The sequence below is a fragment of the Anomaloglossus baeobatrachus genome, chromosome 1, assembly GCF_048569485.1.
Source record: "Anomaloglossus baeobatrachus isolate aAnoBae1 chromosome 1, aAnoBae1.hap1, whole genome shotgun sequence".
Lineage (NCBI taxonomy): Eukaryota > Metazoa > Chordata > Amphibia > Anura > Aromobatidae > Anomaloglossus > Anomaloglossus baeobatrachus.
In genome coordinates, this window is record NC_134353.1 from 328,097,205 (window position 1) to 328,123,221 (window position 26,017).

Consider the following 26,017-nt stretch of genomic DNA (forward strand, 5'->3'; position numbering starts at 1 on the left):
AACACAGGAGGAAGAAGCAAGCGCAGGCGTCGGCCAGGAAAGGGTACACTTTAGAAGGGTGCACTGGACTCAACCACCGAACTACCTGGGATTGGCTGGAGCCCATCACGGTGAATCCCGGTACTCCAAAGGTGGTCCCTGGTGTAACGGGGTGCCAGGGGCTCCTCCGGGCTTGTAGTCGTGGCCCTTAATCCCAGGCTTACTCCTGGCTCCGCCGTCACTTTGGGGTCAGGAGATGACCTGGTGGGGCAGAGTGTGGTGGTGCAGCGGTCGTCCGACGTACAAACACTCTTCAGACGTATTTCAGTGAAATCAGAAGGCATTTTATTGTTCATAGTCTCTTCACACAACCGGCAGATATGCAGATATAGATGACACTTCTTTAGCTGGGGGAAACCTGCCCTTGACGTCTTCTCCAGTGGGGATGTGCCCGGCTACTCTGCTTCACCTGGCTCCCACTATGGCTACCCACAAACCGGACCCACACCGGTCTGCTTCGCACTTGAGATTCCGCCCGCTCCTTTACTCTCCGGCTTCTCCTTTATCCAGCTCCCACACTCTGCCCCTGCTCTGCTTCTTCTCTCCCGTCCCGCAACCAACTGCCTGCTAGATCTCACACTTTCCTCAACAACACTTTGCCTCCCTCCTCTTTCTGCTGCCGGCTCCTCCTTTACTCTGTGGTGACAGCCGTCCCACCCGGCCACTAGGGGACCCCACTAAGACAATGTAATAACAATAAAAACATTTTTATTAATATCAACAACGTTCCGGGTAGACTGCTTCTTTGTAAGGGGTCTGCCCACCCCTTACATACCTCCCCTCTTTAAGCCTGAGCCTCCCGGCCAGGCATAATCTAAAACACATTTCTATATAAAGAAAAAGTCATTGCAATAAAACCAAGAACATGTTCACCTTTGCGCAACCGCAAGGGGCGCACCAGTCCGGCGCCCGGAGTTCCTCCTGGAAGCTTCCGGTCTTAGTTGTGCCCGGAGGCCGTCGGCAGGCACTCCCGGTCTTAGTGGAGCTTCTGCCCGGAGGCTTTTGCAGCACTCCCGGTCTTAGACATTTAGACGGCAGGAACACACATCGGCAAAATCTTCTTAACGACGCGGAGGGAGCCCCTGGCTCAGTCCAGCAGCAGGCTCTCTCCGGGCTCAACAGCTTAAACGGTGGTAAACTGTAAAACATCTTCCGGCTCAAAACAACGCCGGTCTCCAAACAAGCCGATCAGGACACTTCACTCAGGGTGCAAAGCCCGTTTCCATTCAGCTCGTTGGGCCCTCACGTAGTCCGACAAGGACTGACCGGGCAGCCGGCGCAGTCTCTGGAAGGGCTCATAACCGACGGTGGGCTCCGGTGTCTTGGTCTCCTCAACCCCCGATGGGGGTGATGAGGTCGCTGCACGAGGCGGCTGAGGGATGTCCATGACAATTACCGGGTGCGTCACCAGGCTCTGGTGTATAGCCAGCACCGCCGGGGTTCCCTTCTCTGAATCAACGCCCGGTCCGGGCATGTCTTCCGGTGCTACGGCCAGGGTGTTTCTCGGGTGGGAGATCTCTGCTAGTACCGGTCTTCGCTGTGCACGCCGGTATTGACATTTCCCCCACTCAAGTTCTTGCTGCCATTGATCAGCCTCTTGACTCGTAGGCATCCGGGTCACTCCGACCGCAAAGAGGCCTCGGCATCCCACCTCTCACATGAACCGCACCTTTTCTCCCGGATATAACGTGTGGAGACGTTGCGGCAGGCCCTCGGTGTTAAGATTCACTCTGTTATAAAAATAGTGGTCGCCGGTCTCCTCGTCCTCTATGAAACCGTAACCTTCTTTTTGATTGAACTTCACCACGGTCCCTACGGTACACTGGCGCTCGAAGTCTTCACTCCGGGGACCGGCCATCATTTCCCGGGCGACGGTCTCGGCCAGCAGCCTCTCCTCTACCGGGTCGGGTTCTGGTGACGGAGACTTCCGTTGCGGTAGGGGTGACGGCTGTACTGGGTCCCAAAAGAAGCCCCAGTTATCCTTTTCCAGCTTCCGGGCGTGTGCTTCTTCCGGAACCGGAGCTGGAACGGGTGTTGAAGGTCCCACCGCGACTGGCGGGGGTGTCTCCAGGTATGGGTATGGGGTTCCCAGGGGCCGAATCCCCGACGGCAGCTGAGCGGTGTACGTCGCTCGGACCTCGGTCGTGGTCTCTCCGGTCACAGCGTCCCAAGTCGTAACCCAGGTCACTTTGGTAGGGCGCTCTTGTCCTCCTGGTACAGCCGGTATGTTGAGTGGAAGTGCTTCCGCAGCTGCAGCCGCAGTCTGCTTAGGACGTCCTCGGCCCAGGTTAGTTGCTGCTAGCGCGGCCACCACATCTTGCTGCTGTCTGAAGGTCTCCATCTCGTTTTCAGCTGGCGACTTTGGTAATGGCGGCGGGGTCGATGGAGATACTGGAGGAAGTGGAGGCGGGCCTATTTTTCCCGCTCTTGGATATACTCCACCCCCAGTCTCACACATCAGGTCGACCCCTCCGCGGCGGTTCTTCTTTTTCTCTGGAACACCGCCCACTTCACATATCTTCATCCGTGCCCTGGGACCGGCACCTCCCCTCTTTGGGCGGAGTACTCCAAACTTCTTTTTCGGCACCGGCCAGCCCCAGGCTCTTCTTTTGGCGCCAACTTTTCGTGCGCTTTCTGCGTCCTTGAAGACGACGGCCATCTTGCCGCCATCTTGTGCCCGGTCCAATGCTGCAGGCACTGCTTCTTCTTCCCACCATGGGATCGGGACTCTTTTCCAATAATCCGGATCCTGTGCCCTAGGCTCTTCTTGGGTCGGGACCCCTTGCATAAAATCCGGATCCTGCCGACTACACCACATGTAACGGTGTGCCAGGGGCGCCTCCGGGCTTGTAGTCGTGGCCCTTGATACCAGGCTTACTCCTGGCTCCGCCGTCACTTTGGGGTCGGGAGATGACCTGGTGGGGCAGAGTGTGGTGGTGCAGCGGTCGTCCGACGTACAAACACTCTTCAGACGTATTTCAGTGAAATCAGAAGGCATTTTATTGTTCATAGTCTCTTCACACAACCGGCAGATATGCAAATATAGATGACACTTCTTTAGCTGGGGGAAACCTGCCCTTGACGTCTTCTCCAGTGGGGATGTGCCCGGCTACTCTGCTTCACCTGGCTCCCACTATGGCTACCCACAAACCGGACCCACACCGGTCTGCTTCGCACTTGAGATTCCGCCCGCTCCTTTACTCTCCGGCTTCTCCTTTATCAAGCTCCCACACTCTGCCCCTGCTCTGCTTCTTCTCTCCCGTCCCGCAACCAACTGCCTGCTAGATCTCACACTTTCCTCAACAACACTTTGCCTCCCTCCCCTTTCTGCTGCCGGCTCCTCCTTTACTCTGTGGCGACAGCCGTCCCACCCGGCCACTAGGGGACCCCACTAAGACAATGTAATAACAATAAAAACATTTTTATTAATATCAACAACGTTCCGGGTAGACTGCTTCTTTGTAAGGGGTCTGCCCACCCCTTACACCTGGCATGTGTGTAACCGGCTTCAGAGACTAAACACCTTGAGACTGCAGCCCTGTGTCACTCTGTTATTCACCTGCGCCCGCCATCATAGATTACTACTACCGCACCATCTGCCCCAGGGGCCCCCATCCGGCAGCAGCTACACCACCACTTGCCGCATGCCACAGGTGGTGTCCGAACTACCATCCCCATCATCCATGGATTCCCCGTCCCCCTTTTGATTGGCACCGCCAAGGTAACGGAACTGGGCCACGCCACAGCGGCGCCCCAGAGCAAGAACCACCGCCCGGTAACGAGTCACCCTACGGCCCCAGTGTGAGCGTGTCATAAAGGTAATTTGTCACCATGTTTTTCTACCACATTTGAGAGCAGCATGATATAAAGAAGGCAGAAACCCTGATTCCAATGATATATCACTTACTCAGCTATGTCCTACAGTTTTGATAACTTTTGTGTGATTTGCTGCAGATGTAGTTGTGGTAAAAATATTGAGCTCTGTATAACCCTGCCTACATGACTGATGTTCTCTGTGCATAAACAGAACACTGTCAATCAGTGGTGGGAGCAGCGTTATACTGAGTTCATGAATATGGAGGACTATATGGCCGTAGGTTTATTAGTCCTCTTGTGATAATCTACTGATACAACAATGATTTTATCAAACCTACACCTATCAACTCAGTAGGTGACACACCACTGTAATCAGGGTCTTCACCTTCCTGACCAGGCCAATTTTTACAATTCTGACCAGTGTCATTTTACAAGGTAATAGCTCTGGAATGATTCAGTATCTCCCAGTGCCAACTTTTTTTTGACAAATTGCAATTCATGTTACTGGTAAATTTCAGTCTATATTATTGGCATTTATTTATCCAAATATCGAAATTTGACAAAAAAATTTGACAGTTTTGCAATTTTGAAACTTTGAAATTTTATTCCCTTAAGGCCATCCGTGCCGCCGGTACGTGTTTGCCATTATTTACACGTACCGGTGGCACGGAGACACGTACAGCAATGCTACCCTATTGTGGCAGGCACACACACACGTAAAACCACACGGAACGTGTGCGTTTTTCTACACGCTAGTGTGGCGCCCCAGGACCTGGTCGCCACAACAGCATTGCCCTCCCAAAGGGTTAATGCTGAGCCTGGAGGTAATTGGGAGGTCCATTGGCCAGTAAGTTTAACATCCAACGCAGTTCTCCCTCCGGCCAGCAGGGGGAGCTCTGAACCTGGAATTCCAGGGAGCATTCCTTAAGTCTGACCTGAGGGAGGAAGTAGTGTTCAGTCTGTAGAGAGAAGTGATAGCAAGCAGACGCAGAGTGTGCTGTCCTGTGGAACTGGGGCCTGGAGCTGGGATAGCTTGGCCCAGGGAAGCAGGAGTAGCAGAGAGGCAGAGAAGAGACTCGGACATCGGAGTCTGTGGCCACCAGGGCTTAAAATACTCCCTGGTAGCCGAATCCGAAGGGCAGGAGAGCTGCAAGCACTTGGCCCATAAACAGCCCGAAGGTACAGCTGCATCATCAGGGCCCGGTGTGGACTCCAGCAGAGAAGCACCAGAGAGGGTCTGTGCAGCCTACCACAGAGGGAAAGGGACGTACCACCGGTCCCAGCAGCAAGAGGGCCATTGCTAAATCCAGAGAGCAGGGTCCTATAATAGTAAAGAAAAGAACAGGAGTAGGCCTCATACTCAGCTGGCCAAAAAGATCACCCCAAGTACTTCCAGGCCGACCGGATCCCCTTCACCACTTGTGACGGTCTCCCAGGACTGGACTGTTCTTAAAGTAAAAGAGGAGAAGGTAAAGAGACTGTTGTTTGTGCCTGGTTCTTTCATTGCCTGTCGGCCCTGCACCGTGTTATCCACACAACACCATAGACTTTCACGAGCACCAACAGTGTCCCCGGGGCACCGCTCTACCTGTGGGGAGCAGTACCACCATTGCTGCCGTATCATCACCCGGGAGGCCTCACACAGCAGCGGCGGCTTAATAGCCGCAAACCACAGGTGGCGTCACGAAATAAATACTTTAATTGCTCCCAAGTCACCAGCCATATTTAAACTGACACCCACCAGGGCCACGGAGTCGGACCCCGCCACCACTGACTATCCCCGGACTAGTCCGGCCCGGCACCGGGTGTCCCATAGCCCTGGGGTGGGCGAGTCAATTTTGGCGTCACGAACAGGATTTCGTGCCCGGTCCCACCGGGTACTGTGCGCCTGCAGAAACTGTGCTTAAAAGACTGTGTTACTGTTTGCAATCTGCCGCCGCCATTTGCCTCGCTGAGCGCAGGAAGAAGGGGGGCGTGCCTGACAAAGAGCGCGAAGGGAGCGCGCCATCAGAGCAGAGCGCCGTTAACCCCGCGTGACCCAGAAGGGAATTTGAAAAGTGAACGGAGCCTGGTAAGGTTCACTAAGGGGGAGGAAGATGTCCGACACGAAGGGAGAGCAGGTGGCTGTGGTAGTTCAAGATGCAGCAGCACCGGCTGATGTAATCCCAGTCGCCGTCGCCCCAGCCCCCGCTGTAGCGCCGGTAATGCCGATCACAATGCCGTACATCCCGGGAGCAGAATGGCTGCCGCAGTACTCCGGGGAGTCACATACCCTGAGCGACTTCAGAGAAAGGCTGCACAGCTTGTTTAGAGTGTATCCGCTGACTGAGAGCCAGAAGGTGGGCATATTAATGGGGCAACTAGCCGGCGCGGCCCAGCGTGAAGTGAAGTCCTGGCCTGATACAGATAAAGGGACAGCAACCCAGATACTGGTCAAGTTAAAGAGTACTTTTGACACCCGCACCGCAGCAGAGATAAAGATGAGATTCTTTGGGTGCAAACAACGGGCCACAGACAGCATAAGGGACTATGCCTTAAACTTGCAGGAGGCCCTGAAAGCAATTAAACAGGTGGACCCAGAAAGTGTACGTGAAGAAGACAAACTCCTAACTGAGCAGTTCATAGAGGGGCTCCTGTCAGATGCCCACAGGACCCAGCTGCGTATCATGGTCCTGCAGAACCCTGCTCTGGACTTTGCAAAGTTTAAGGACCAGGCCATCCGGGTACTGAGAGAATCTACACCGAATGACCCAGTACCCCTCCGGCCTCCTGCTATCACGTACCCCGGGGTGGTGCCTGCAACACGAGCCACTGCAGGGGCTGAGGCGCAGTCCCTGGAAAAGGATCCCGCTGCAGAGCTCAGACAGCAGGTCCAGGAGCTGACCAAGACTGTAGCTGCCCTTGCCAAGACCGTGCCGTCTCTACAAGTGACCCAATCGCTTGCAAGAATCGAGTTGGCCTCCAGCCCAGATGACATCCCATGGGTGCGACAGAGGAGGATTCTGCTGACCCGAGGAAAAGACACAGACCGGTATGATTCAACGGGACAACCGATCTGCCGCCGCTGCAGCCAGGCGGGCCATATTGCAAGACAATGTCCTTTAAATGGGCCGAGCCTGGGGCCAGGAGCCGACCCCCAGCTGTAAGGAAGCCCGGCTCAACCCCCAGTCGCAGCAAGTATGTGGGAGGACGCCCGGTTCTTCCTATTGTGCTGGATGGGATCCCTTTGAATGCCCTCCTGGATACGGGGTCCCAGGTAACAACCATCCCTTATAAACTGTACAAAAGATATTGGGCTGATTCAGACATTGACCATGGCCCAGATGATGATTTAACAATTGTGGCCAGTAATGGTCAGCCCTTACCTCAAATTGGGTATAAAGAAGTAACCATTAAAGTGGGGCGGGTAGAATTGCCATGTCAGGGGATGATAATTGTAGATATTGATCGCAAAGAATCTGACCCACTGCTAACCATTGGTACAAATGTGATAGAAAATTGTATTGCCGAAGTGATAATTTTGTTGCAACAGGCATCTGAAACTGCCAGCTCCGGGCAGCAGCGTGCCCTAGAGAGGGAGATCAGAGCCCTGATGAGGAGGCAGCAGGTAGAGCTGGCCGGAGGAGAAATTGGCAGTATGAGGGTAAGTGACCCCCTCCCCATTGCAATACCCCCAAGAAGTGAAATGTTTGATATGGTGTCGGGCAGCAATAGGCCTCAAGGGTCAGGATTACCAGGCCTTGGTAGAACCGGTGTATTCAGACAGTAGGCCTGGAGTCCTGATAGCCAGAGGGGTAGCAGACGTCCGCAAGGGGAGAGTGCCCGTCCGTGTCCTGAATTGTGGGGAGGAGGAAGCCAAATTGCCCCGGTACGCCACTGTAGCAAAACTGTACACTGTCAGTAACAATACCATCCAAGCAGTGGAACCCTTGATCTCGTCCGACCAGGCGGAAGACAATGGCTCCAAGGGGCAGCTGGAAGACTGGTGCCAAAAATTACATGTGGGCACCGACTCCACCCCCTCACACCAAAAGCATGGGGTTTACCGGGTGGTACAGGAGTACAAGCGGGTCTTCAGCAAACACCCCCTAGATTTTGGGCAGGTAAAAGGGGTTAAACATCAAATCCACACGGGTGATCATCATCCCATTAAAGAGAGATACCGCCCTGTACCCCCAGCACAGTATCAGCGTGCCAAAGAAATGTTACGGGAAATGAAGGAGGCTGGGGTTATCAGAGATAGCTGTAGCCCTTGGGCAGCTCCACTAGTGCTCGTAAAGAAAAACGATGGTACAATGAGAATGTGCGTAGATTACAGACAAATTAACCGCATTACACATAAAGATGCTTATCCACTACCCAGAATAGAAGAGTCACTAACGGCCTTAAAATCAGCTAATTATCTCTCCACCCTGGATCTCACCAGTGGGTATTGGCAGGTTCCCGTGGCAGAGGCGGACAAAGAGAAGACTGCATTCATGACACCAATGGGTCTCTGTGAGTTCAATTGTATGCCGTTCGGGCTCTGCAATGCCCCAGGGACATTTCAGAGATTGATGGAGTGCTGCTTGGGCCATCACAACTTTGAAACCGTGCTATTGTACCTGAATGACGTCATAGTCTACTCCAAGACCTACGAAGATCACCTGAGGCACTTAGCAGAAGTGTTTGAGTCCCTGTCGGAGTATGGCCTGAAGATAAAACTGTCCAAATGTCACCTCTTGAAGCCAAAAGTACAGTACCTGGGTCATGTGGTCAGCGCAGAAGGTGTGGCACCTGATCCGGAGAAAGTCACCGTAATCAAGGACTGGCCAAGACCCACCACGGTAAAGGAGGTGCGGCAGTTCCTTGGGCTGGTGGGCTACTACCAAAGGTTCATTGATGGTTTCACAAAGATAGCAGCGCCTCTTCAAGATCTCCTGGTGGGCCAGCCAAAGCAGACTAAGAAGCAGAGCCCTCCATTTGAATGGAACAGCCAAATAGAAACATCTTTTGTCCGGCTGAAAGGGGCTCTCACGGGAGAAGAAATTCTGGCCTACCCTGACTACAGCCAGCCGTTTGTACTGTATACAGACGCCAGCAACGTGGGACTGGGAGCAGTTCTGTCCCAGGTGCAGGGAGGCAGAGAGAAGGTGATAGCTTACGCCAGTAGGAAGCTTCGGCCCACAGAAAGGAATCCAGAAAACTACAGTTCCTTCAAGCTAGAGTTCCTCGCTATTGTTTGGGCAGTGACTGAACGCTTCAAGCACTATCTGGCATCGGCCAAGTTCACCATCTTAACGGACAACAATCCGTTGACACATCTGGCAACAGCCAAGCTAGGTGCGTTGGAACAGCGATGGATGGCCCGGCTGTCTAACTTTGACTTTACCATCAAGTACCGGGCTGGCAAGAAGAATAACAATGCTGATGCGCTGTCCAGAATGCCTCACTTACCCGAGTCTGGAGAAGACCTGGATGAACTCGAAGAGATAGAGTTACCGGCTTTCCATCACCAAGGTGTTTCCCAGTTTGAGCATGCTGTAGGAGTGAAGCGCTCGAGCCAGCATGAGGTCTCGGTCAACCCATTACTCCACCATAATTGGGAAGAGACACAGAACGGTGACCCGGCCGTGCGATTGGTCAAAGAAAAGCTAGCACAAGCTGAGACCCATCTCGGTCCAGACGCTCCACAAGAAGCCCAGCAGTTATGCAAGGAGAGGGGACGACTGTTCACTTACCAAGGCAAGCTCTGCAAGAGATATGTCAACTGGCGAACGAATGAACTCGTCTGGCAGATAGTGGTCCCACAGAGGGATGCTCCAATGGTCCTAGCAGCTTACCATGATAAAGCAGGACACTTCGGGTGGAAGAAGTTGGAGACCCTACTCCGCGATCGGTTCTACTGGGTGCACATGAGAAAGATGATCGAGAAGTGGTGCCGAGACTGTGGTTCCTTGTAACCTGAGGCGGAAGGATGATGCCAGCCAGAGGTCTCCCCTACAGCCAATTGTCATGAAGCAGCCCCTGGAGTTAGTGGCCCTGGACCACGTGAAGTTAACAAAAAGCCGGTCAGGCTATGTGTATGCCCTCACCATTGTGGACCATTACTCTCGTTTCCTGGTAGTAGTGCCTGTGAAGGACCAGACAGCCAGAACAGCAGCTAGAGCATTTCAGGCATACTTTTGTCGGCCTCACGGTTATCCGGAAAGGGTACTGACTGAGCAAGGTCCTGCATTCGAGGCCGAAGTGTTCCAAGAGTTCTGTAACATGCACGGCTGTAAGAAAATCCGAACAACACCGTACCACCCCCAAACCAATGGATTGTGTGAGAAGATGAACCATGTGGTTATTGATATGCTGAAGACTCTACCTCTGGAAGAAAGAAACCAATGGTCAGAGAAGTTACCAGATCTGGTAGACCTGTACAACCATATCCCAGTAAATTCGACCAACTGCAGCCCTGCTTACCTGATGCGAGCAAGACCTGGCAAGTTACCTGTAGACTTTGAGATGGGGACTGTGTCACCTGAAGCGGTTCAGGAGACAGAAGATTGGGATACAGAGCGACAACAGCAGTACCGCAAGGTCCAGGAATGCGTCGAAAGGAGCCTGTCCCAAGCAAGAACGAGACAAGAGCAGAACTACAATCAAACAGCCCCAGCAACTCCCTTAGCACCTGGAGAACAGGTCCTCAAGAAAAAGCAGAGGGCGCATAAATTAGATGATCAGTGGGAGAATGAACCCTACACCATTATTCCCTCCAACTTTGACAATAGTAAGGTATGCCTCATAAGCAAAGATGAAGGCAAGACCTATCAAGCAGTTTCTCGAGACCACCTGAAAGCGTGCCCTGAACGGTGAAGAACCCAAAAAGAAGTAGAAGAAGTACAAGAAAGTCCCCAAAGTCAAGAAAAAGAGGAAGAGATGATCCAAACAATCCTTGGAAAATTCCCCAAAACTTGGACCCGAATAAACAATGCCATAGTGGTACCAGTCTTGACGTTCCCGCAGTTGGTCGAGCCAGAAACAGAAGAGGTTCCAGGTCCACCTAAAGAACCGTCCGCTCCAACACGAGGTGACACGCCAGCAGTAGAACAGAAGGCCCAACCCCCTGCCAGTGGTGAACCTGCCGTACCATTGGCGAATCTGAGACCCCGTAGGCAACCAACATGCATCCCTGTCAGGGTTAGGCCTACCAATAACACGGGGGGGGGCAGACACTCCAAGTAGTCAGGGACAAACCCCAGAGCTACGCCGGTCCCAACGTAGCACTCGGGGACAGCCCCCTCCAAGGTATAGAACATAGAAAGTAAAATACCTAACAGAGTGTAAATAGTTATGTGAAAATGTCTGGTATGTAATGTTTTGTTTTAGGTGGTTAAGTAAATGGACAATTGGGCCACTGGACTATGGGTGGCCAACACTCTAATTGTACATAGTTAGCACCAGTGTGCTCAACACCCCTGAAAAAAAATCCGTCCGGCGTGCATAGAGTGGGGTCATCAATGCACTGACGCACGCCCAGAGCCTACGTTGGGGGTTTGATCGCGGCGGGTCCCCCATGGAGCAGTGTAATGGACACCCGGCAGGGAGCCACACTGGACTCTTATAGTAGTGTTTAAGTTTGTAACGTTTGAGTAATGCGCCTCCCATAATGGGATGAAATGTTCTAACATGTTTTGTTTTGTTTCTACAGTCCGGGAGTACTGAATTTAACTAAGGGGGAGTGTGGCGCCCCAGGACCTGGTCGCCACAACAGCATTGCCCTCCCAAAGGGTTAATGCTGAGCCTGGAGGTAATTGGGAGGTCCATTGGCCAGTAAGTTTAACATCCAACGCAGTTCTCCCTCCGGCCAGCAGGGGGAGCTCTGAACCTGGAATTCCAGGGAGCATTCCTTAAGTCTGACCTGAGGGAGGAAGTAGTGTTCAGTCTGTAGAGAGAAGTGATAGCAAGCAGACGCAGAGTGTGCTGTCCTGTGGAACTGGGGCCTGGAGCTGGGATAGCTTGGCCCAGGGAAGCAGGAGTAGCAGAGAGGCAGAGAAGAGACTCGGACATCGGAGTCTGTGGCCACCAGGGCTTAAAATACTCCCTGGTAGCCGAATCCGAAGGGCAGGAGAGCTGCAAGCACCTGGCCCATAAACAGCCCGAAGGTACAGCTGCATCATCAGGGCCCGGTGTGGACTCCAGCAGAGAAGCACCAGAGAGGGTCTGTGCAGCCTACCACAGAGGGAAAGGGACGTACCACCGCTCCCAGTAGCAAGAGGGCCATTGCTAAATCCAGAGAGCAGGGTCCTATAATAGTAAAGAAAAGAACAGGAGTAGGCCTCATACTCAGCTGGCCAAAAAGATCACCCCAAGTACTTCCAGGCCGACCGGATCCCCTTCACCACCTGTGACGGTCTCCCAGGACTGGACTGTTCTTAAAGTAAAAGAGGAGAAGGTAAATAGACTGTTGTTTGTGCCTGGTTCTTTCATTGCCTGTCGGCCCTGCACCGTGTAATCCACACAACACCATAGCACCAACAGTGTCCCCGGGGCACCGCTCCACCTGTGGGGAGCAGTACCACCATTGCTGCCGTATCATCACCCCGGAGGCCTCACACAGCAGCGGCGGCTTAATAGCCGCAAACCACAGGTGGCGTCACGAAATAAATACTTTAATTGCTCCCAAGTCACCAGCCATATTTAAACTGACACTCACCAGGGCCACGGAGTAGGGCCCCGCCACCACTGACTACCCCAGGACTAGTCCGGCCCGGCACCGGGTGTCCCATAGCCCTGGGGTGGGCGAGTCACTGACATGTCAGTGTTTTCTCCGGCAGCACGGGTGTCACACGGCCCTCACCTCAAATAACCTGTTCTCCGTATGTTATCACGGATAGCATGCGGAGAACACACGTGGCCCGCACATACCAGAGACACGTACTTACCTGCACGCAACATGCAGGGGAAATACGTGTCTCACAGCACGTGCGTGATTTTCACGTGAGTGTGTCGGAGGCCTAAACTAGAGCGTTATATCACACAGAATCATTAATAAATGACATTTGCCACATCTACTTTACATCAGCCCCATTTTTGAAACATCATTTTTTTTGATAGGAAGTTAGAAGGGTTAAAAGTTAATCATTAATTTCTCAATTATCCAACACAATTTAGAAAACCAATTTTTAGATACCACATCATATTTCAAATAACTTTCATGGTCCTTTGTGAATGAAAATACCCAAAAGGGACATTGTTTTAAAGCATGCCTCCCTCAAAGTGCTCAAACCACATTCAAGAAGGTTATAAACCCTTTAGGTGCTTCTCAGGAATTAAAGCAATGCAGAAAGAAAAAATGAAAACTTGACCTTTTCCCACAAAAATATTGTTTAGCCCCAATTTTTTTAATTTTCACAAAAGTAACAGAATAAAAAGGACCATCCAATTTGTCATGTAATTTCTCCTGAGTACAGGGATACCCCATATGTGGTTGGAAATTACTGTTTGGGTGCACTGCAGGGCTCAGAAGGGAAGGAGCGCCATTTGAATTTTAGAGAGCGAAATTAGCTGGAATAGATAAAGTATGCAATGTTGCATTTGTAGAGCCCCTGATGTGCCTAAACAGTGGAAATCTCCCACAAGTGACCCTATTTTGAGAACTAAACCTTTTAAAGAATTTATCTTGAAGTGTGGTGAGCACCTTGAACACACAGGTGCTTCACAGAATTATATAAATTTGAACTGTGAAAATGAAATAAAATACGTTTTTCCCACAAAAATATTCCTTTAAGGGCAATTGTTTTCATTTTCACAAAGGTAACATTAGGAAATGAACCATAGAATTTCTTGTGCAATTTCTCCTGAATTCACCTCTCTGATTTCATGTTAGTCCTAAACATTAATTCTAACCTTCCCTACTCACTATTTGCTGCTAAGCCAAACACAGCTTCACATGGCAGTGCAAAACATGAAACAGGAAAACATCACATTCCAATTCAAATGATAACAATGTGTCTTCATTATAACAATGGTGTTTTCAAGAGGCAATGTGATGATATGTCCATCTCTTTACATTTCCCCCTTCTTTAATGATGGTCATCCTTGACCATCTGGAAAACCTATAAGACACCAATGCGCATCATCACATATAAAAAATGTAATCAATGTGACGTCTTCTTCTCTTTTCTTCTCCAGAACACAAAACTGGTCTTACATTGTTAAAACACCAAAACAACAAATGTCCATTTTTCCAGAACCAAAAATGTCCATTTTGTCCCCAACTTGGCACAAGTCAATTGGGTAAATTGGACTAATTCATCCAAAATCTTTTATGACCCATTTGACTGAGATCCAGTAAACACAGTCCATCCCTATAAGGGTAGCCCATTGTAATGAGTGCATAGTCCATAGTTCTCCCATCAGTCCATAGGATGGGGGTATAGTCCTTTATTCTCACATCAATACTTAGAGTGGGTCACAGTCCTTTTGATTATAGTCCTGTCCATGTGACAGGCTCACATTTTCTTATGGGTAAAGTCCTTCCTGAATTGGGTACAGTCCTTCGTGAAGGGTGTGCAATCTTCTCGAAGCTGCAATGTCCATCATTGCAGTAAGGGAATGTGCAATGACTACAACAAAACCAGTAGGAATAAACAACTTAAGACATTTGTGGCTAACAACGTGGGGGAGTCCGTCCCAGATGCATATACAGTTAGGTACAGAAATATTTGGACAGTGACACAATTTTCGCGAGTTGGGCTCTGCATGCCACCACATTGGATTTGAAATGAAACCTCTACAACAGAATTCAAGTGCAGATTGTAACGTTTAATTTGAAGGTTTGAACAAAAATATCTGATAGAAATTGTAGGAATTGTACACATTTCTTTACAAACACTCCACATTTTAGGCGGTCAAAAGTAATTGGACAAATAAACCAAACCCAAACAAAATATTTTTATTTTCAATAATTTGTTGCGAATCCTTTGGAGGCAATCACTGCCTTAAGTCTGGAACCCATGGACATCACCAAACGCTGGGTTTCCTCCTTCTTAATGCTTTGCCAGGCCTTTACAGCCGCAGCCTTCAGGTCTTGCTTGTTTGTGGGTCTTTCCGTCTTAAGTCTGGATTTGAGCAAGTGAAATGCATGCTCAATTGGGTTAAGATCTGGTGATTGACTTGGCCATTGCAGAATGTTCCACTTTTTTGCACTCATGAACTCCTGGGTAGCTTTGGCTGTATGCTTGGGGTCATTGTCCATCTGTACTATGAAGCGCCGTCCGATCAACTTTGCGGCATTTGGCTGAATCTGGGCTGAAAGTATATCCCGGTACACTTCAGAATTCATCCGGCTACTCTTGTCTGCTGTTATGTCATCAATAAACACAAGTGACCCAGTGCCATTGAAAGCCATGCATGCCCATGCCATCACGTTGCCTCCACCATGTTTTACAGAGGATGTGGTGTGCCTTGGATCATGTGCCGTTCCTTTTCTTCTCCAAACTTTTTTCTTCCCATCATTCTGGTACAGGTTGATCTTTGTCTCATCTGTCCATAGAATACTTTTCCAGAACTGAGCTGGCTTCATGAGGTGTTTTTCAGAAAATTTAACTCTGGCCTGTCTATTTTTGGAATTGATGAATGGTTTGCATCTAGATGTGAACCCTTTGTATTTACTTTCATGGAGTCTTCTCTTTACTGTTGACTTAGAGACAGATACACCTACTTCACTGAGAGTGTTCTGGACTTCAGTTGATGTTGTGAACGGGTTCTTCTTCACCAAAAAAAGTATGCGGCGATCATCCACCACTGTTGTCATCCGTGGACGCCCAGGCCTTTTTGAGTTCCCAAGCTCACCAGTCAATTCCTTTTTTCTCAGAATGTACCCGACTGTTGATTTTGCTACTACAAGCATGTCTGCTATCTCTCTGATGGATTTTTTTTCTTTTTTTTCAGCCTCAGGATGTTCTGCTTCACCTCAATTGAGAGTTCCTTAGACCGCATGTTGTCTGGTCACAGCAACAGCTTCCAAATGCAAAACCACACACCTGTAATCAACCCCAGACCTTTTAACTACTTCATTGATTACAGGTTAACAAGGGAGACGCCTTCAGAGTTAATTGCAGCCCTTAGAGTCCCTTGTCCAATTACTTTTGGTCCCTTGAAAAAGAAGAGGCTATGCATTACAGAGCTATGATTCCTAAACCCTTTCTCCGATTTGGATGTGAAAACTCTCATATTGCAGCTGGGAGTGTGCACTTTCAGCCCACATATATATAATTGTATTTCTGAACATGTTTTTGTAAACAGCTAAAATAACAAAACTTGTGTCACTGTCCAAATATTTCTGGACCTGACTGTAGGTATTAAATGCACTGAATCCTGGCCTTCAGGGACTTGGTACTGTCCCAATAATTAGTAGCAACGAGCACAACATGGCGTCTCCAGCCTCCAACTCGGATTTCCTTGCTGGTTCTCTGTCGACCTCCATGATCCACCACTCCATGGTGGTAGGGGCCTCTCCCTCAGAGGTGGTAACTGTTCTCATGGTCAGTGTGCAACTCACTGGCATCTGGGCTCATAAAATTTCCAGTCGCTTGGCCCTTCTGTAGGCCATGAACCAGGCTACGGCCATGGGCTCAGTCTCTGACCTATAGCTTACCTCTGACTCTCCTTCATGGGACCTGGTGACCTTCTCCACCAGGTTACTCTGCTTTTCCCTCTCTTCCACGAACACCATGAGCCGCAGCAGCTGCTCGGATCCTATCTTCCCATAAGATGACTTATCAAGCCCTAGACCTCCTGTGGCAATTGTCAGCTCTCTCTCTGCCATCAAGAGTCTCTGCTCTTCCATGGTGTTCTCTATGACTGCATGATATCGCTTCCTCCTCAACTTCCTGCAGGAAATGATACCTTCTCACTTACCCCTCGGTGTTCTGCATCATGGCTCTGCCTTTCCCTGGGTGGGGTTCTTTCCGACCCACCATTCCATTTTTCAAACACCTCCACCTGTTCCCCTGCATTACACTCCACTGGGCTGGATTTCTCATTCCACTTTGCCCTACGAGCGAGGGCATCTCATGCCGAGGGCTGACACTTCCAACCATAACACTCCCTCCGGTAGCCATTACCTCTAAAGGGCTGGACGGATCTTCGCGTTCTGTCACATACACACTCCTCAACACCTGCACCTCTGTTATAGGCTGTAAAGTGAGCATAAATCACACCCCAACACAGTCCATACACCCAGGCTACACAACATGCTGCCACCACTCATCAAACACACGACATGATGAGTCCCCGAAATATACTACCATCTGACAATCAAGAGGGTCACACATCCTCTGTAAGGCTATGGATTCTTTAGATCATTCAAGGATCAAAAATATTAAAGTTTTAAGCTTTAATATACAAAATACAGTGCTTACAATAAAAAGGTATAAAAGATAAAGATAAAAAATGACAAACAAATATGCAGAACAGTTATAAAATAGAAAAGGAGAATGTCATGATCTGTGCCAGGCTCAGGCACCACTGAGCTATTGCATGTATCTCTCCCAAGGGTTACAGGTCTTGGGAGGGGCTTATTCCAATGTGCCTCGTCTCGGTGGTCAGGCCGCTATATCTTTGTGCTGCTGTTACTGGAACACCGCTAGTGATAGTTCCTGCTATGCAGCACATGAGTCTGGCTCCCGTGAGTGTTCCTTGATCCGTTCTACCTCCCAGCTACCGTCCTAACCTGAACCCTCCCCGTACCGTCTGTCTGCCAAGCTCCTCCTGACTTCCCAGTGCCGTCCCATGTCTCTCCTGTTCCTGCATCTCCTGTACCCTCAGTCTGCTCAGCTCCTCCTGACTTTCCAGTCCTATCCCATGACTCTCCCGTCACTGTTTGTAGCTCTGATTTCCCTGCCTCTAACCTTGCTTTGTTCTACCTGACTTCTGCTTCACTTCTCCCTTGTGACATTGGCGTGACTTCCTGGTTCCCAACCTCTGGCTAGCACCTGGCCACCTTTTGCGTCTTCCCTGGTTTTGAATTGACATCCTGGTACTGACTAGGCTTGCTGACTATTCTATTGTTTTTCCGCCCTCTAGTGGGCAGTCTGCTCACTGCATCTAGAAACTTCTGCAGTGTTTCTCAGTGCCCCCACTAGTACAGCATGACAGAGAAGTAACAGAAATACCTAAACATTCCAGTCTAAACTTATCTTCTGTTTCCATAATGGAGGGAGAAATTAATTATGGAATACAAATCAGAATTAGCCGACCCCACATGTGAACAACTTTTTTTTGTGCAACCCACTTTTTTATATGCCTAATCCTAGGCTCATGTTTCCAGGACGGTCTAGATCAGTCATGGCGAACCTTTTACAGGTCGAGTGCCCAAACTGTAGCCCTAAACCCAATTTTTTTTTTCTGAAGTGCCAACCAATCCTATTATGTAAATAATTGATTTTAATCTTACCTTTGCAGTCTTCTCTTCAGCAGGGGGCATCACGCTCATGAATGCTTACCACACATTGAAGCTGAGCCCCTGCCCTTTCCAGACACAGCAGTTGGATTGATCTTTCTGGAAAAAATTGCAGCATATTAGACAGAGATTTTTAGCATGGAATGCAATCAGATTTCACCCTGTAATCCACATCTACATTTCAAAGTCTGAACATCTTGAAATCCCATAAAGACGTACGAGTTGCTACCCTCCCCTTTCATTGTGTAGTTATGTCCCCCTTCCTGGGCCTCTTCTTGGTAAACATGTCCCCCATCCTGATATATATTTCCTACATTCTGGTATATTTGTCACCATCATGGCCCCATCCTGGTAAATATACCTCATCCTGGTAAATGTCACCCATTCTGGCATGTTCCCCCATTAAAAAAAAACGGCGTGCGGTCCCCCCCCCCAGCCAAGATAAAACCACAGAGCTGAGGGCTGGTATTCTCAGGAGGGGGAGCCCCACATTATGGGGAGCCCCCCAGCCTAAAAATATCAGCCAGCAGCCGCCCGGAATTGCCGCATCCATTAGATGCGACAGTCCCGGGACTCTACCCGGCTCATCCCAATTGCCGTGATGCGGTGGCAATCGGGGTAATTAGGAGTTAATGGCAGCCCATAGCTCCCACTAAGTCCTAGGTTAATCATGGCAGGCGTCTATGGGACACCCCCCATGATTAACCTGTAAGTGAAAGTAAAATAAACACATACACTGGAAAATATCCTTTATTTGGAATAAAAGACAAAAAAACCCACCCTCTTTCACCACTTTATTAAAATCCCCAAATACCCCTCCAGGTCCAGCGTAATCCACACGAGGTCCCAGGACGCTTCCATACTGCTCCAGCAGCGTCTGAGAGCTAGTACTCAATGCAGCATGGTTCTGTGAACGAGGCTGCAGGGGTAACTACAAGTCATTTCTCACGATCGGTGATGTCAGCATATTACCGCTGGCGAGAACTTCAGGGCCTCACAAGCAGTAATAGAGTGACGTCACCGACCGGCAGTGACCCTGCGAGAATTCAGACTCAAGGTCCCGCAGGGTCACTTCTGTATAAGAAATACTGTTGGAGGGTAAAAAACACATACATCTAATATATAAAGCTGAGTGTATGTGTGTATGTCCACTATAGGAATCCGTACCGTCGCATTTACAATCACGAAATTTTGAACAGACGCCTCATGTGACCCAGGGAACGACATACACTATGTTTTGACAGGAAAATGTAACCCCGCGCTTTACAGTTACTCTCCAAAAAGCTGCCTAAATTAAAGTGAATGGAGCCTGGAACTACAGGTTATTAATAGTAGCTGTGATTGGTTTCTATAGGAACAAAGGACATTGTTAGTATAAGAACCTTATGTGTGAGGTAATAGGATGTCAGTGGGGAGACGGATAGAGAGAAAGACAGAGAGAGACAGACAGACAGAGAGAGAGACAGAGACAGACAGGGAAAGAGACATAGAGATAGAGACAGACAGAGAGACAGACAGGGAAGGAGACAGACGCGGAAAGAAACAGACGGGGAAAGAGACAGACGGGGAAAAAGACAGACGGGGAAAAAGACAGATGGGGAAAAGACAGAGACAGGCAGATAGGAAAAGAGACAGACAGAGACACAAAGACAGATGGGGAAAGAGAGGTGCAGTATTCTTTCAGAGAGTGCGGAATTTTCTTAAGAAAATTCCATTTTCTAGTGCACACAGGGCCTAAAGTTCACCACTTTACTTTTGCTGGTATTTTATTGGTGAAACAGATAACAATTCTAGTGAAAGGGCTCTTCAGAACTTGTTACCTAACCCAACTGAGGTGGAGAGGGGATGCTTTTGGGATCTTTTTAATTTAGTCTCTTACCCATTTGTTTACATGGGGGGGTGAAGGTTTATGCGGGGAGATCACCAAAATACCTTGTCCCGGCCCTGACCAGCAGTTACTCTTCACTCCAAGCATGCTTGTGTACTGGGTGTCAGGTGGAATAGCTGTGAAACAAATGATGATTTGACTGACAGCTTTTGAGGGTGTATGGGCTCTGTACAGGGGTTGCCTAAAACATAATAAACGATGAAGTTACAGCCTTAAAGACACAAAAAAAGACCTTGTATAGCCAAGCGAATGCAAAAATTAGAAAGTTATGGCTGCAAAATCTATGAATGAATGAATGAATCATGAATGAATGAACAAAAAAATAAATTCATAGGTCCCAACCACCACAGATACAGTGTGATAGTCCTGGATTGGGGTCTATGCCTTGCTGTCCCAGGAGGTTTGCTGAATCACTCTCACTGCTACCATGCCCCTTCTTAAATCTCCTTGTAACGTCGCTCACAAGTAGGGATGAGATGCTTGACACTTAGGAGTACTTTGCACACTACGACATCGCAGGTGCGATGTCGGTGGGGTCAAATCGAAAGTGACGCACATCCGGCGTCGCTGTCGACATCGGAGTATGTGAATCCTTTTTACTACGATTAACGAGCGCAAAAGCGTCAAAATCGTATGATCAGTGTAGCGTCGGTCATTTCCATAATTTTGGAAGGACCGATGTTACGATGTTGTTCCTCGTTCCTGCGGCAGCACACATCGCTGTGTGTGAAACCGCAGGAGCGAGGAACATCTCCTTACCTGCGTCCCGGCTGCAATGAGGAGGAAGGAGGTGGGCGGGATGTTTACTTCCCGCTCATCTCCGCCCCTCTGCTTCTATTGGCCGCCTGCCGTGTGACATCGCTGTGATGCTGCACGACCCGCCCCCTTAGGAAGGAGGCGGTTCGCTGGCCAGAGTGACGTCGCAGGGCAGGTAAGTGCATGTGAACCTGCCGTAGCGATAATTTTCGCTATGGCAGCTATCACAAGATATCGCAGCTGCGACGGGGGAGAGGACTATCGCGCTCGGCATCGCTACCATCGGCTTGCGATGTCGTAGTGTGCAAAGTACCCCTTAGGGTGCAGGATGGAGTTGCAACTAGTTGGCGCTGTGACCACGTGTTTACTGCAAGAGCAGCGGGGAAATCAGACAAGCTGAGGTTGGTACAGGGAGGACGCAACTATACACAGAGAGCAGACGAGCAGTGTCGGTATACAGGCCAATGGGTCAGGTAACCAGAGGAGCATGTAAAGGACACAAGTCACAGACAAGGCCATAGTCAGGAGGGAATAGGAGGTCAGGATCCAGACGGTCATGCAGTGTCAGGGGGAACAAGAAGAGGAAAGTCAGGGTCAGTCCAGGGTCGCTAACTAGGAGCCTGGAACTTACTGTAGCAAACCAGAAAATACGACTGGTGTCGTTCCGGCCGACGCCGATCCCTAAAGAAGCCCAGCAATTACTCAGAATACGGAGCAGGTGCACAGACCCTTCCCACCAACCAGACAGTAACCCAGAGACTGGAAACAGCCCGTCCGTGACACTGAAAGGATACTAGAAATGCTGGTGGGTAGTATCCTACGGTGCACAGACAGACACCAGGACCACAGGAGGGTAAAACAGAAAACCACAAAGCAGAAACCACACCGCAGGTAGGAACTATGACACTCCTCTTGCCAGGGTTGAAAGAAATGGTAAATGGGTACTGGATGCATCGTAATCAAAATATTCCCAGCCAGAGGTTAACATCACACATATTATGTCGTTCTTATGTGACGCCCTGGCAAAACCATGTTGTCACAGGAGACTGGATCCATCCTTCAGATGCAGAATCCCCTCCTCCTTGCCTTACCAACACAAACCCACACACAGGTACAACATCAGCCACAAAGCCTAGTGGACGGGGCCAAGCAGATGGTGACGCCCACCTAGGGGTCCTGAGTAGAGTTGAGCAATGTTTGAATCGAACGGTTTGCCAATTTCATGTTCGAGTGATTTTGGGGGGTGTTCAAGTTGTTCGACAAACTCAAATGATTTGCTTAAAGTTCGGCAGTTCGAGTTACGTTCGAGAACGTTTCGATCAATCACCAAAAGTGTGGCTTTTCACGCTATGTGTGCACGTTGCATATCTGCATGCGTCCTGCATCCCCAGCACAATCCCTCTCTCTTTCCTACTCACCGATCACGGGCGCCTCGCTGCACGGCTGTCACAAATCTCCGGAGGCTTTTCCTCTTTTGAAAATGGCTGCTGCTTCATTATTGAATGAGGTATTCCATGTCTTCCTTGCCCACTGGCGCCCATGATTATTTGCAGTCAGACACGCCCCCACGATGAGTGACAGCTGTCTTACTGCAACCAATCACAAGCGCTGGTGGCCGGGTCTATATCGTGCAGTAAAATAAATAAATAAATAATTTTAAAAAAAAATGCAGTCCCCCCAATTTTGATACCAGCCAGGATAAAGGCACATGGCTGAAGGCTGGTATTGTCAAGATGGAGAGTGCCACGTTATGGGGAGCCCACCACCCTAACAATATCACCCAGCAGCCTCGGAATTGCTGCATCCATTAGATGCGGCAGTCCCGGGACTCTACCCAGCTCATCCCGAATTGCTCTGGCGCGGTGGTAATCGGGGTAATAACGGGGTTAATCATGACAAGTGTCTCCCCGAGACACCTTCCATGATTAACCTGTAAGTGAAAGTACAGAAACACACACAACGAAACATCCTTTATTTGGAATAAAAGACAAAAAAACACCTCATTTACCTCCTTATTAATCCCCAAACAACAATCCAGGTCCGAAGTAATCCACACGACACTGTCACCTCTGCTACAAGAAGATGACAGGGAGCCCTGTATAACACGAGCGCTTTGTGTCCTCTCCACGCAACACCTGAAGTGAGACTCGCTGTCACCGGAGACTTCACTCTGCATTGCAGAGGTCAAGATAACCAAATCTTCCTATGTATTATTAGAGGCAGTGGCTCAATGGTTAGAGCTACTGCCTAAGGAGTAGAGATGAGCGAACCGGTCGCGGTTCGGCTCGAGGTCGGTTCGCCAAACGGAGGTCCCGTTCGAGTTCGGTTCGTCGAACGTTCGACGAACCAAACTCGAACCGCATAGAAAACAATGGCAGGCATTCACAAACACATAAAAACACCTAGAAAACACCCTCAAAGGTGTCCAAAAGGTGACAAACAACTCACAACACAACACAAACACATGGTAAAGTGACAAGAACAAATTCTCATGCGAAAACAAAAGAGTGTAACGAGGAAAAAGAGGACGAGACACAGATATAGGCATGGCACGCCCTTCTAAAATCATGTAAAACACCGCAAGGTGACTCCAAGCGGAGTCTCCCTTTTTTCCAAAAATTGGGCCCCACACACACCCACCCATTCAGTGGCAGCACTTGTGCCCTAGTGGCGAACAGGATGTTTTGATTTGCATCAAGCACATTCAAAAATACGCCATAATTAACTGTCCCCAGGATGACACCGGGGTAGGTAGCAAAGTCTTTCCTGATCCCAGCTCTGTTCATCTTGGATCATCTTTAAAAAACACAGCAAGCAAGGGTTACTCCAAGCGGAGTCTCCCTTTTTTTTCCAAAAATTGTGCCCCACCCATTCAGTGGCAGCACTTGTGCCCTAGTTGTACACTTCACAGCTAGATTTGCATCAAGCACATTCAAAAATACGCCATTCTTAACCGTCCCCAGGATGACACCGGGGTAGGTAGCAAAGTCTTTGCTGAACCATGACTTGTTCATCTTGGCTCCTTTTAAAAACAATGTAAGCAAGGGTTACTCCAAGCGGAGTCTCCCTTTTTTCAAAAAATTGGGCCACACAGACACCCCATCAGTGGCAGCACTTGTGCCCTAGTTGCAAACAGGATGTTATGATTTGCATCAAGCACATTCCAAATTCACAAGCATTTACTCTCCCCAGGATGACACAGGGGTAGTAAATTCCTTGTGGATCCATGACTTGTTCATTTTGATGAACGTTAGTCTGTCCACATTGTCACTGGACAGACGCGTGCGCTTATCTGTCAGCACACACCCAGCAGCACTGAAGACACGTTCAGAGACAACGCTGGCAGCTGGACACGACAAAATCTCCAAGGCGTAAGTGGAGAGCTCTGGCCATTTTTCAAGATTTGAAGCCCAAAATGAGCAAGGCTCCATTTGCAAAGTCATGGCATCGATGTTCATTTGGAGATACTCCTGTATCATCCTCTCCAGCCGTTGACTATGTGTTAGACTTGTTGTCTCTGTTGGCCTTGCAAAGGAGGGTCTAAAAAAATTATGAAAAGATTCCATAAAATTGCTGTTACCAGCACCAGATACAGTCCTACTGGTACGGGTAGACTGTTGAAGATGACGAGGCCGTCCCATGTTTGTCAAGGTACAACTGGGAGATTCACTCCCTGCACCTGCACGGTTGTTTGGTGGAAAAGCCGAGCTAAGATCGAGTAACAGCTTCTGCTGATACTCTTGCATACGTGCGTCCCTTTCTATGGCTGGAATTATGTCACAAAATTTGGACTTGTACCGGGGATCTAATAGTGTGGCAAGCCAGTAGTCATCATCACTTCTAATTTTGACAATACGAGGGTCATGTTGGAGGTAGTGCAGCAAGAAAGCACTCATGTGTCTTCCGCAGCCATGCGGACCAAGTCCACGCTGTGTTTGTGGCATAGAGGTGCTAACCGTTCTTTCTTCCTCTGACATCTCCCCCCAACCTCTTTCAACTGAAATTTGACCAAGGTCTCCCTCATCCGCTGAGTCTTCCATGTCCATGGACAGTTCGTCCTCCATTTTTTCATGTTCTCCTGCACCTTCCTCAACATTTCGCCTGCTACCATGCGCCCTTGTTGATCCTTGTCCCCCATGGTCCCATGCCTGCCGCGTTGGTGATGATGAACGTCTGGACCTTAGAGATGTTGTTATGTCTTGCGCATATGACAATTTTAGGAGTTTAATTATAATTTTCTCAAGTTTGTACTTCTAAATTATCTCTCTGGTAAGAAACTATACTCTTGATGGCAGGATTTTTGTCAGGGCCTGTGAATCGGGAGCAATGGGCATTGGAGGCAAGGGATGCCTATTCTGACTGTGTGACTAGTATTGATACGCCAAGAACCTCAAATATTAGGAACATCTTCCAAGAACTCACGGGCTGTTATAAGGATAATTTAAAATCTTGGTGGGAGATACAGTCCCTGGAGAATTACATTAAAAACAAAATTGTCCCCAGGGGGTTAAGAATTAATCTTACCCCTTCTAAACGGTCTAGATCCCCGGAACTGGTGATAGCCTGGGAGAGGGAACTGACAGAGAGCTCTCTGCGGTTGATGGGTGTACTCCTAAAGGAGGAGAGGAATATATTTGATTATACGTCAAGGAGGTTAACCACACTAACTGAGGAGGCTCTTAAGTTTAAAACCGATATAGACTTCGCAAGAAAGGAAGCTGCTTTGCAGTTTGCGATAGATAAATTTCAGAATTCAATCAAGGATCGCAAGCAAAAGCAGTTTAGCAGGGATTTACTGGAGTTTAGGGAAGGGAGAGTCTACCCTGTGCTCCAGGGGGACCCTGTTGAGACTCCAAGAGACAGCTCTACATCGGATACAGACACGTCCGACACTGAGAAGTCTGATACCACATCTGCAGACATTGAGAGGGGGGCCAGACTTAAATCTAGTTATCAAAATAGTGGTACCTCGAAAAAGGGAAGATGGGGAAAGTTCACAAGAAAGAACACAGGACAAAGAGTGGACTCCTCACCTTTCCCTCATACCTCCTCCTCTACATCTTTGGCCTCGGGTGCGCCTTCTC